Source organism: Drosophila mauritiana, chromosome 2L (genome assembly GCF_004382145.1).
Source record: "Drosophila mauritiana strain mau12 chromosome 2L, ASM438214v1, whole genome shotgun sequence".
NCBI lineage: Eukaryota > Metazoa > Arthropoda > Insecta > Diptera > Drosophilidae > Drosophila > Drosophila mauritiana.
The window spans coordinates 15,549,371-15,561,692 of record NC_046667.1 but is presented as its reverse complement, the minus strand read 5'-3'; the positions used below and the strand labels follow the sequence as shown (position 1 = coordinate 15,561,692).

The 12,322-nt window shown below is 39.3% G+C and overlaps 1 protein-coding gene and 1 long non-coding RNA gene across 5 annotated transcripts in view; one reads left to right on the top strand and one right to left on the bottom strand.

Moving 5' to 3' along the window:
- The first annotated feature begins 9,192 nt into the window (after window positions 1-9,192).
- LOC117144382 overlaps window positions 9,193-12,322 on the top strand; it is a 57,329-nt gene continuing 54,199 nt past the window's right edge. The window contains exon 1 of the mRNA XM_033309518.1: window positions 9,193-9,587. The gene's annotated coding sequence lies outside the window, so the exon portion shown is untranslated. The remainder of the gene's footprint in view (window positions 9,588-12,322) is intronic.
- LOC117144410 lies at window positions 10,394-11,797 on the bottom strand. 4 transcript variants are annotated; one of them, XR_004459638.1, is made up of 7 exons: window positions 11,646-11,797; window positions 11,353-11,498; window positions 11,120-11,291; window positions 10,970-11,050; window positions 10,737-10,908; window positions 10,587-10,667; window positions 10,394-10,522 (listed from the first exon to the last, which is right to left on the bottom strand). It is a non-coding gene; the product is annotated as an uncharacterized LOC117144410 (long non-coding RNA). The 4 variants fall into 4 exon arrangements; XR_004459637.1 differs by lacking the exon at window positions 11,646-11,797 and having other exon boundaries at window positions 11,353-11,574; XR_004459639.1 differs by lacking the exon at window positions 11,646-11,797 and having other exon boundaries at window positions 10,587-10,645; window positions 11,353-11,574.

The window sequence follows — 12,322 nt, the reverse complement described above, 5'->3', positions numbered from 1 at the left end:
TGCGGATAAACGGGGAAAGGACGAAAAGGTGGTGTTTGCAGGATGCATCTATCATGGCGCTGAGTGATTTGCGAGTGTCAGAGGAGTCGGGACGAAGTGGGACCCCGTCCTTTGCCGCACATTCGATTTATGTTAATGTCGGGCGGCTTTAAATGATGGGACCAAAAGACTTAACCGAGATGCGAAAACTCGAAAATCTAGGAATGGGTTAGATTCCGCACTTTATATGAATATTATGGAAATCGATAAATGTGTTTTAAAAAAAGTTATAAAGTAATGTTATCACTGATTGAACTATTAAAAAGTGAATAAAATTAAAACTTTTCTCCGTGTTGCACGCAGAGTTAGACGATGAAGTTTGTAAAATAAATATATATAAAAAATTTATTTTTTAGGATCATGTAATTGTAGTCTTAGTGCTCTGCCATACTCTTGGAAATCCCTCCCTGATCGGCTGATCCTTTTAACAGCCTTGTTTAATCCCCAGACCATTTTTCCACTTCATCTGGTTCTCGTGTGCGCTCGTCTTCAGCTCGTTTGTCAACACTGTAAGTGGGGTAATTTTCAATGTAAACGCATCGCCTGGAGCAGCTGCTTCTCGTTCCCTAAGAGTTGCAATGTTTTTGGGGGCGTGAAGACTTAAGTTTGGGCGTAGGCCTTGAGGGCGTGGCCCCTCATTTGCATTGTATGGGTGTTGCGCCTTAGTTCTTCGTCGTCGCGTATGCCAATTGCATTTTAAATGCACCCTGCCGCCACGCCTCTTGGCGCCCCCTTCTCTCGTAAGCAAGCTCTGCTCAAAGTTGCCGTTCTTGTTAAACTGAGCCACGTTTTTACAGTGCCAGCAAACATATTTCAGCCCGAAACTCAGCCAACAAAGGCCGCTCAATGTTATACTACGCTCTGCTAATATGCAAAACTCACTCTTCATGTTTTTTTCTGTCTTCTTCCACGTTTACTTTTTTGTTTCGGTATGTTTGTGTGCGTATTCATGCCCACTATTGTAACAAAATTGGGGTATATTGTTAGTTCTAGTAAATGCATTAATAAATTTATTTGTTATCGATTCAAATATTAATTTATTATCCATTTTAGTCTCAGTTATTAAAACACTATACATGGAGAAATGATATTTCTTTGATGCTCCATAAAAGAATTTAAAAATTCATATCTGAAACATTTAATTACCTTTTTAAAAATGCGTTATGATTGAAAAATTTCTGAATCAATCACTTATGGGAAAATAGTTGATAGAACTTTAAAACTGCGTCCAAGGAAAACATCTTATAAAATCATATTAAAATATTTATTACTAAAAGGTGACAGGGTAAATTAAAGCTGAAAGATTCTGATATTGTCGTTATGCCAGTTTTTTGTGCCTTCAAACTTCAAACTAAGCATAAAGTGTTTCCTAATGGGTTTTGAGTGTTTTCGACGACTACAACTATGCCAATAGCAACAAGGAGAACATCCGATGGGCAGGGGAGGGAAAAGGACGAGTAGTGGTTGCAGGATCAACCCTGTATTGCATGGCATGCATTTTTTGCTAGCTGCTTGCCAAAAGTTGGTCATTAGCGTTGTTTTCCAGCACTGATGTTGCTGCTGTTGCCGCGGGGCAGAAAGCGGAAAAGTAAATAACAATTAAAACAATTTTTGTGTGCAATGCAAAAATCTCCTAATGACTTCGAGCTCCCTGAGGTCAAGGATAAGCGCTGAGCTGGCTTTTGTTGCCAGAAGTTGTTGCATATTTTCGAATATTTATCGAAAAGTGATTTTCCTCTTCCCCAAGAGATTAATGAAGGAAGTGTATGGCAGGTTCCTGGACATAAATATTCCCAGAGTTAAATGGAATCCAATTAGCAAGCAGTTTGTATTTTTGCAAGAGATTATTTCTAATAGACGAGCTTGTAGTCAGAAATATCTCGGTTTTGACTAGCTGTTGAATAATAAATTAAACAATTCTATGCGGCATAAAATCACCTCCAATCGCATGACCCTCGTCGAGTGGCTGCCCAAAAATAAACATAAAATTTTACCTTTTGCCAGCGATACGCATATAAATCTATTATAATCACTTTGACGCCGCAACAAATTATCATTGAGTGTGTCCTCCAACCCGTAAGAAAGTCGGTATAAATCTCCAGGGAAATGCCAAGCCATTGCCCCAAAAAAGAGGAAATGTCAAGCCAAGCAAAATATCTAAGGGATATGGTAAATCAAGCAACATAAATCATTTAAATGATTACAGCTTAACTTTTGACGCTTTTGAGCGAAATTAAATGAAGGATCAGTCGGGATGGCACAGAATGAATTGGGGTTTGGGACCCAGCCAGGCCATCATAAAAATTATTTATTTGCTTTGAAGAACCAGAAATAGGAGCGCCAGCAGAAATGTAACCCAAATCTATGTAAGTGAATCAAGAGAAATCACTTAAGTATATTTTTATGCTGGACATGCCGTCCGGAATTACAAATACAAGACGGCACGCACGCACGCACAGGAGCAAAGGACCATAACCAGATCCTAGAACAGAAACTGAGGCGCAAACTGAAGCAGGACAAAGGCAGGACTCAACGGTGAGGCGGTTTGTCCGTCGGACGGTCGGCGGTTTTGTGGGGCTGTCATTTGCCCCCGGGGGCTTTTGCCTATATGCGATGGGGAATAGGAGTGAAGCCGGGAGTTCGAGGAAATGAGGGGACCGAAGGAGAGCCATCAAAAGGACATCAACACGTAGCAAATAAAAGAAATGCCACAAGGATATGCCGGCGCTTCTTCGGATGCTCTTTGGCCAATGCTACATTGCAAAATTATTATGATTTATATGGCCTTTGGGAATGCGCACTAAAACACACTAGCACACTCTCGTTCGGACAGAGAGTGCAGAAGGAAACAGAAATCGGGGACAGACAGCCGACACTGGGAGTGTCGCACAAAGGACTTGGCCAGGATACGTAGTATACTTTCGGGCGAGTCGTCGCATTGGCCGCAAAACTTTTGCCCGCTGCGACAAAATAGGAAACTTTCTTGGCATAATTCTTTCTATTTTCCTTTCGCCTGTCGTCGTGTTGCCGCTCAAGTTCCCGCCAGCGTCGCTTTTGCCATTCTGCGAAATTAGGTTAACACTGACGAATTAAGGACATTAGCGTCATAAAGAAATAAGTAATGAAAAGAGCAGCCAGTTGGGCATTTTTGCCGAGTGCGTAAAGCGCCACAGAACAACAAGAAAACAAAACCAAAAAGTTGGCCAGCATTTAATTTTAACTGCAGGGATTTAATTTATTTAATTTATTTTGCAAGGGACCTAAATATAAAAGCTTACTTTTTTAAATAAATACATTCGTTAAATTATACCCCATTACATCTTATACATCAATTCAAATATAAATGCACTTCATGCTTTCTTAACAACTTGCCAATCGACGACTTCGCTGCCATCTGCATACGCATATTCTGCAGATAATAAAATATTGATTTATTAAATTATGCCCCAGCGAAGACGATTGTCGCTTGTCAATATTTTGCAAATTTGTGTTGCCATCAAACCAGCCGCCTGCTGTCCCAAAGAACCCCCTTTTGTTCCGCCCCTGTCACCACACACACGGCTTATAGCTGCCCCCGGCAACTGCCACGCCTCCCAACGCCCATCATCCCGCAAGATTTTCTGTTGGCCTTCGTAAAGTGCTTTTTAAAATCCCGCCCGGAGCATTTTGTTTGTTTGCATCATTGGCAGCTGTTGGTGGTGGCCAGCTCTTGATTCTGTGGGCGGTTTGGAAATCGAGGAGGCCCGGGGTGCGGCAACCGCACAACTTTAAATTTGTTGGACACCCCTTTCTCCTACGGGCTTTGTTTGTCCCGCTCAATAAAGCATCTTTGACGTATGGTTTACGCCGCTCCATAATCACCCTTTCTTACCCGTTTGCCAACCGAAAACCCCTTCCAAGCCCGATAAAAATATGAACGGAAGCTTTAGAGCTCAGCCGCAACCTCAAGTCCAGAGTTGTCCCTTCAACCACACTGAAAAAAACTCGCTTAACTGTCGGCGTGACATGGAGATCTCGAAGAAGTCGAGAAATATATTATTTTGTATTTTATGGAGGTGTTTGAGAAAAGAAAAGCAATATTTTAGAATTTGTTATAAATGAGGTTAATATAGAATAATTCCGATTTAATTGCCTTTTTGCGTAGTGCATTTGTCCTTGCCTCTCTGTCCCACCCAATGCCATCCTCTCGTTCTGGCACTCCAACCCAGTTACTGTCTTTTACACTGTTTATTGATGCTTTTGTTGTAGTTTTCTGCTGCTGCTGTCGCAGACATTTGCTGACGTCTATTATGCCTTTTTATAGAAATTTTCTTGGGCTCTCGAATAGCAACAACTTTTCGGGAAAACTCAGTAAAGCGAGAAAGGGGTGTCGGGGGAGTACTGGTCTTAGTTTACAACATTGTCTTGCGGTTGCTGCAAGCAAAATGGTTTTATGCAAAAATTTTCCATTGGCAGTTTTTTGGGTCTATTTTTGGGGAAACTGTTTAAAAGTTTCGAGTGGAAAATTTCCGCTATGGCGACAAGCGCCCTGTAATGGATTATGATCAATCAGCAACTTGAAATAAGCGCAGCTACACAATTTGTTAAACTTAGAACTAAATCATGATTGTATGGTTCAAATATATATATATTTTGGAAATATAAAGTTTACGAAATAATATATTTTTGAGGCTTCATAGAAAGTGTTTTACATTCCAATAAAATCCATAGTTAGACTTTTTAAGATATATATATGGAATATACGTATGATTTGGTTTGGGTTAAATGTGTATAACTAAAGTACTACTAGTAAAACTCACAGACGGAATATGAGTGCGGTTTATCTCAGGCTCATATCCTCACCCATGACACTGGCAAACTCTAATCTCTTTTTCGCCATGTAATGAAGGACGCAATTAGACAAGCTAAAGCCCCAAGCAACCCCAGACTAAACCGAAATACAACCGAATTTTTCCGCTCCCTACATACCTGACTTCCGCTGCACAGGATGCAGGACCCGGCTGCCATTTCCCCTGGCCACAAACTGCAGTCGAGGGAGAGACAAACTGCTATTATGGCACACGATAAAAAGTAAATGGCAGAGAAAGAACAGAAAAGGCAACGAAACGGGGGGTTAAATAAAAAATCGGAAGCCGAAAGCGGGCGCATAAAAATTGCATTAAAATTGCCACGCGGACATCCGCAATGGACCCCGAACTCCATTTCGAGATCGGAATAGCCCAGGTCTTCGTGGTCCGGACCAACGAAATGCAGCGGAAATGCAAAAGTAGACGGAAGTGCAAGTTGTGCAAGAAACTCTGCATCGAATTCTGGGTGGGAGCAAAATTAAATGTTTCCGGAAAGGGTGCCGAAATACAAGCCGCCTACCGACATCCCGGAATGAAACTTCAAACAATTTTATTGTCATTTGCCGGGCGCCATTTTGACGGTTTATTGCTTTTTGCCACTTTTGTCTTTCATTCTGGGGGAGCCCCAGCTTTGACCCCAAGAATCATCGCTGCCCCCTGGTCACCAGAATTACTTGTCTTCATTCCGTGTCTAACTTGGCACATCATTTAGCGGCAGCAAATTCCCGTACAGCCTGACTTGGTCACTTGTCGCCTCGACACTGCCGCCTTACATCCATTAATCAATGAAGTGGCTTACTTTTAGCGGCATACTTTCCTGGATTCGGTCAAAGGACACTCGAATTCACACACGCACTCTGCGACAATTAGCGCCCAGTTCCGGGACTTATGCGCTTCCTTCAAGTGTCTTCGGTTAATGAGCGACAACTTTTGGCCTCGCACTGACTTCCGGGTGCTTTTTTATGGTGTCTCAAGCAGAGGTGGCGGCTTGCAGGCTAGTTTTGAAATATATTTTGGGCTTAATACCATTTAGTAGCTTGAAATTATATTTAAGCATCATAGCTACGTTCATTGTTCGGGGGTTGAAGAAACATAATTTATATAAGATTACATTTAATATTTTCATAATTTCGAATGCTGAGTAAAAGAAGAATCTGTTAAATAAGCGTTTGAAAAGGATCCAAAGCATTCGCTAAAATCTCAGGCTTTGGCGTACATTTCCTTGCCCAACCTATGACTCTGGAAGTAGTTGCTAAGCTCGCCCCCTCGCACTGAACTTCGCACGCCCCTGACCCGAGTTGGCTCATCAACTCTCGCTTCATTAGCTGCACACTCCAAAGGCCAATGCCAAGAGGTGAAAAAAGGAAGGGAGCCCTACTACATACGTATATTTTCGGGAAGAAGCTGCTACTACTTGCAGACAATAAAGCAGCGGGAAAAAGAAAAGCTCTGGGAGCCGAGCAGGTCAAAGTTACACAAAAGGAAAAACTTGAACGGAGGCAGTAATAGCAACAAAAACCACAACAAGGAGCGACAGGAACTGCTGCTCCTGCTCGTTTTTCCCACCCACAAAGACCACCTCATCACAGGCGTCGTTGTTGTTGTTGGCCGTCCTGTTTTCCAGCCTGTGGCTGATTGATCTCGTGGGAAATTTTGCACAGTTGATGCAACCAACGGCAGCAGGGACAAAAGAAAAAAGTACAAAAAAGTAGTAGAAAAAAAAGCATAGAATACGGAAAATAAAACGTAAGTTTTCCCCCCTATTTGCCACTTTTTTTGTTTCGCCTCTTGCGTTTTCTTTTTCATCTCGTTTATTCTTTCGCTGGCGCACACGAAAATTAACTTAATGTCACTTACACTTTAGTGCTTTGAGTTAATTTGGTTAGATTATTGTTAATATCCTTTGGGGTGCTCTTGGCCACGGTGTTACTGCCTTCGAGAGTATGTGAAGGTCCTGGCCGGGACTTTTCGCCCCACTGAGCTGCGGGGCCCATTAAAAGCTTAGGCTGTTCTAAAATTTTCCACATAAAAATGATGCATTGGCCCCGGTTGAAAGTTTGTGTATTGTTTTCGGCCAGAGATTTGACAAACACATAAATACATCTACGAAGTTGGCCGTTGTATGGATATGATGAAAAATAAAAATATTTTAAAGCATCCTTTTAATCTTTATTTATCATTAACATTTGACTTAAAATATTTTATACCATCTTATGTTCTTAAAGCCGCGAAACTCCAATAAAAGCATAAAAAATCAGCAATATGGCAAGTAAATTTAAACAGTATTCATCGGCTTTTATGCACGTGTTGGAGCTAAAACTTTCCAAGGGAACAGATTGCCCTCCATATTCATAAGTCAATTGAAATTTATGACACATGCCGTCCCACTGCGCAAATACTTTGTTTATCTCTGGAAAAATATTTATATATGTGGGGTCGTAGGACCCTCCCCATTTTTTAGACTTGGCATAATAATTTACAAAGCATTTTACGCTTCGCTTCGCCTGCCATTTGCATTAGCCGCAAAGTCAGTTTACGAATTTAGGAGCGAAGGAATAAATATGTTTGCAATGTTAATGTAAATATAAGTAGGCTGCCTGATCTCCGATTTGTTTTACTTTCTTTAATGTGGCTCAGGTGCTGAGAAGCAGAAGTTTAAAAAATGGACACTTAACAAATGGATTTCGAGAATTGTCAAAAAAATGATCCAGAAATGTGTGCTAGCTGGCTTAGTGCGCTGAGCGATAAGTTCGTACAGAAAGGTAATTGTAAATGGATATTCTATTATCAAACGCTAAATGCTCGGAACATATTTTCAACTGTTTCTTCCGCCAAGTTGTAGTGCATCATAAATTAAAGCACAATATTTAAATTTGTAATTGACCGACCTTAAAATGCAATCTTTATTTTCTCGCGCAACAATAAAAAATCTGAGTATTGTATACGTAAATTGCGTGTGTTTTTATGACAACGGCGGGTACAAAAGTCCTCCGGCATTTTTTACAACCTGACACCCTCCATCCTTTTGCGAATTACGCTTCCATTTGTATGCAGGGATGCGGTGCCCTTCTATGCGATTCTCATAATTACATTAAGCATATTAAAGCTTGCCGCCGCGTCTGAGTCGGTGCCCCTCCACACACATGCACATATATGTGCATACATACATATCCCTTCGCGGCGCACAACTCGCGGCTTTCTCTTTGCTCAGGGCCAACTAATAACGTGTCATAAAAGATTTTCCTTACTTTAAGTAGGCAGGAGTCAGTCGGTTATGCGGCATAGGGCCCAGCATATTGAAGCACCTTAAAACCTTACGAAAAGGTGGGGGTAATACCGTGATTCTCGAGTAAGGGGATCCCTGATAGGGGCTTACCCTAATTCCTTGACTTGGCACTAAGCAGTAAATGCATTATCCCTAATTAATGGCAATTAATTAAACCTCACCCAGCGATTAAGCTTGCAAATGAAAATCTATTCCCTGTTAAAGGTGTTATGAATGATATGATTTGTTTCATTAAGGAGTTCATTGATTGTCAATTGCTTTTATTAATAAACGAATTCCTCGACTATTTGATACCTCCCTAGTGAGGTAAAATAAAACCATAAAGAAGTATGTAATTCCACTTTTTCCGCAACTGGAGTTTCGTGAATCTTAAACTAACTATCCATATTTAATATTTCTCGAGATATAGACTTCATTAGGATAAATGGATAGACAACCCCTTCGAGTGAAGAGTATACTCGATCAAATTAAAATGCTCACCACCTTGTCGTGAACTTCCTACAACAAACAATAATATGTTTTTTAATAATTATAGAAAACTCATTTTAAGTATAATAATAAGCAGCGTAACTAACTTGTGATATAGCTTAGCTTGGAAATAAAGTCCTTCAATCAAAGAGGTTTCACTTATGTTATTTTCTGCAGGCGTAACTATGTTAAATAATATCCCAATATTTTAACAGTGTTGGGACAATCAACGTTTTACTGCCAAATTTTTTTCGGCGAAACTCTTTCTTAAATTAGAAAATTTAATATAATAGTATAAGGTGAATAAAAATTTTTTTAAAATTAAATGTAACAGTAAAATTATTTTTGACTATTTCAACGTTCCAACCGTTAAATATCCCTGGGCTCTCTCTCTCCGAGGTCCTTCGTTAAGTTGAGAGAAAAGGTCCTGTCAAAGCGCCATTGAGAGGGAGAATACAAAAACCCGAGGAGCCACGAAGGTATTTCCTTTCTGGGGCGATGCTGGCGACGATGACGAGAAAAATCAGCAGTTTCATTGATAACGCGCAACGAATTGGATCTCAGTCAAACGCCGACCAGCTGCACTGTCACAAAATTCGTTTTCGTGGTTGCAAATTTACAAAGTAAACAGGTTAAAAACGACATCTGTAATGCACTATATCGTGTTTTGCTCAGAAGTAATGCTGCTGATGACTTACTAGCCATAGTTTCTCGAACCAATACTTGGCTCATTGATTCTTCGCTTGTTTTTTCGCAGCGCGTGTGTTTAATTATATAGACCATGTGGATTACTGTGCCACTGGCAAAAACAACAACGAAACCAGCAAATTAATTTAATCGTGTGCAATCTGCTTGTGGGTTTCCTCTCAAATTTGTGCGATAATGATATAGACTGAACTGAAATCAAATAAAATTTAAAAATGCCGGCAATTCAAAATGGCAAATAAGTGAGTTATCATCCCAATACAATAATATATAGGGTAAATTTTACTGTAACTTGCAATATTTTTGAACGTAAAAATTTTTAAAGAGATCTCCTTCTTTTTTACTGCGATTCAATTAATTTCACATTTAAAATTAATCCAACTGAGAGCACCCACAAAATGGCCACTAATTAGTTTGGCCTGCCCTGGCCATTGGCCCCGTAGGAATGCTCATGACCCTCGCATGGCAAAAAATTAAAAAAAAAAAACCAACCATTTCTTATTGGACGAACAAAATAAGGGAATCGACCCAATTAAACTTCCGGCAAAGAGAGGCCGGGACGCGTCATATTTTTGTTTTCTGCGTATTTAATTTAAGCGCCGACATTTTCATTCCAACCTTTTCAGCAATTTTTTCGACCCCTGTAGATTTATCTAAATACGTAGGGTGTCCTTGTTACACACCTCCCACCCAAATGTTGTTTTCCAGCTCGATGCGAATTCTTGGTCGATTCTGGGGCCTTGTACAGTGGTCGACTGTCGTCCAGTTGGCGTCACAAAAATTTATATGTATTTCCAGCAAGCTTCCCGCCTCGAACGGCTGACAGTGACTTAATGAGCTGCGGAAGTTAATGTGCAACTTGGCTCAGACTTGTTTCCATTTTTGTTGGCAGATTTATTTGCATATTTGGGCTAACTCGGCTAACCTGATTTTTTTGCTGCCCATGACTAATATTTTTCGTTTTGGCTTTATCGTTTCTTTGTTTTTTTACTTAACTTCGGCCTAATTAATTATTCTTTGTCACCCAAATAAATACATTCGCTTGAAGTGTAAAAGTGTAAATTTATTATATTTAAAGTTTTTAGTATTATATCCAAATGTATTTTGATGTTCAGTGTACTCGAGCATTTGTTTTTAATATGTAATTCCCCATACACATGTAATGGTGTCATCATGTCTGCAAAAAATTGGTACTGTAAGGCAGGAACTTAATAATATTAAGTGATATAACGAATATCTACCATTTAGGGAAGGTCTCCTGCTTGGCCAGTTTGGTGTGTTTGATCCAGGTATGGTGTGTCTGTACGAGGAGAGAGAGTTATCTGCTTTCATTACGGGGAAAGAGTTAATTCTGATTGCCCGTTGTCAGCGTAGGCGTAAAATGATCTTACCTCCATGACTAGTATTAAAATATTATATTATTCTTATGTATAACGGTTTTAGTTTTATATCCACATATATTCTGCGAACTGATGTATATCATATGGTTTTGAGTCTGGTAGAGTTTCTGATTTTATTATGTAATCTCCTGCAAGAAGAACACATGTAATGGTGTCATCATGGCTGCAAAAAATTGGTACTGTAAGGCAGGAACTTAAAATTAAAGGATATAACGAATATCTACCATTTAGGGAAGGTCTCCTGCTTGGCCAGTTTGGTGTGTTTGATCCAGGTATGGTGTGTCTGAACGAGGAGAGAGAGTTATCTGCTTTCATTACGGGGAAAGAGTTAATTCTGATTGCCCGTTGTCAGCGTAGGCGTAAAATGATCTTACCTCCATGACTAGTATTAAAATATTATATTATTCTTATGTATAACGGTTTTAGTTTTATATCCACATATATTCTGCGAACTGATGTATATCATATGGTTTTGAGTCTGGTAGTGTTTCTGATTTTATTATGTAATCTCCTGCAAGAAGAACACATGTAATGGTGTCATCATGGCTGCAAAAAATTGGTACTGTAAGGCAGGAACTTTATATTAAACGATATAACGAATATCTACCATTTTCGGAAGGCTTTCTTTGCCAGTTTGGTGTGTTTCATCGAAGTATGGTGTAGTTTCCAAAGAGATATCCTCTCAATACGGGGCAAGAGTTCATTCTTATTGCCCATTGTCAGCGTAGGCGATTACACATATAAGTCTTACCACTATAACGGTTTGTTTTGTTAGTTTTGCATATCCCGAAAACATAAATGGAGATGTGTTAAAAACTTAAAAAAAAAAAAAAACTGAAAAGAAAAATGGTACTGTTCAGAAGCAATTTTATCAAATTAAACGATATAACAAATATTTACCAAACGAAAAAAGAAGGAAGAGCCGAGTCAGTTTTTGGTGCTTCAAGAATTCTGGTGCACTATGATTCGATATAAGTAATTTCACTTTATACTTAGAACTAATATGAAATAACAAAACTTTTTTCTTAAAACTGTACTGTTCAGAAGCAATTTTATCAAATTAAACGATATAACAAATATTTACCAAACGAAAAAAGAAGGAAGAGCCGAGTCAGTTTTTGGTGCTTCAAGAATTCTGGTGCACTATGATTCGATATAAGTAATTTCACTTTATACTTAGAACTAATATGAAATAACAAAACTTTTTTCTTAAAACTAGCCGAAAATTTGTTAAATTTAAAAGGCAACCGAAAATCACTTAGAATTTGGAGTTCAATTCCGAAGGTGTTGCTTGTTTGAACTACGGAAATCAACTGAATTGTATTATTCCCGTTCATACTTAGGTACGAAATTTCGATTGACAGAAAAAGTCTCAGCATATGTGATAACATTTTATTTCAACTAGGTTAGACCAAGCTATGCATAGACATTTGTGGCATCACAATGGCCAACCCACGCAAAAATACGAGAAATGTCTAAATACACATTTCTGGTGTAAACACGTTTATTGATGTTCAGCCAATTTTCTTTTATAAGTAATGGATTTTTTTTTGTGAAGCAGGCAAGACTCTACTCTT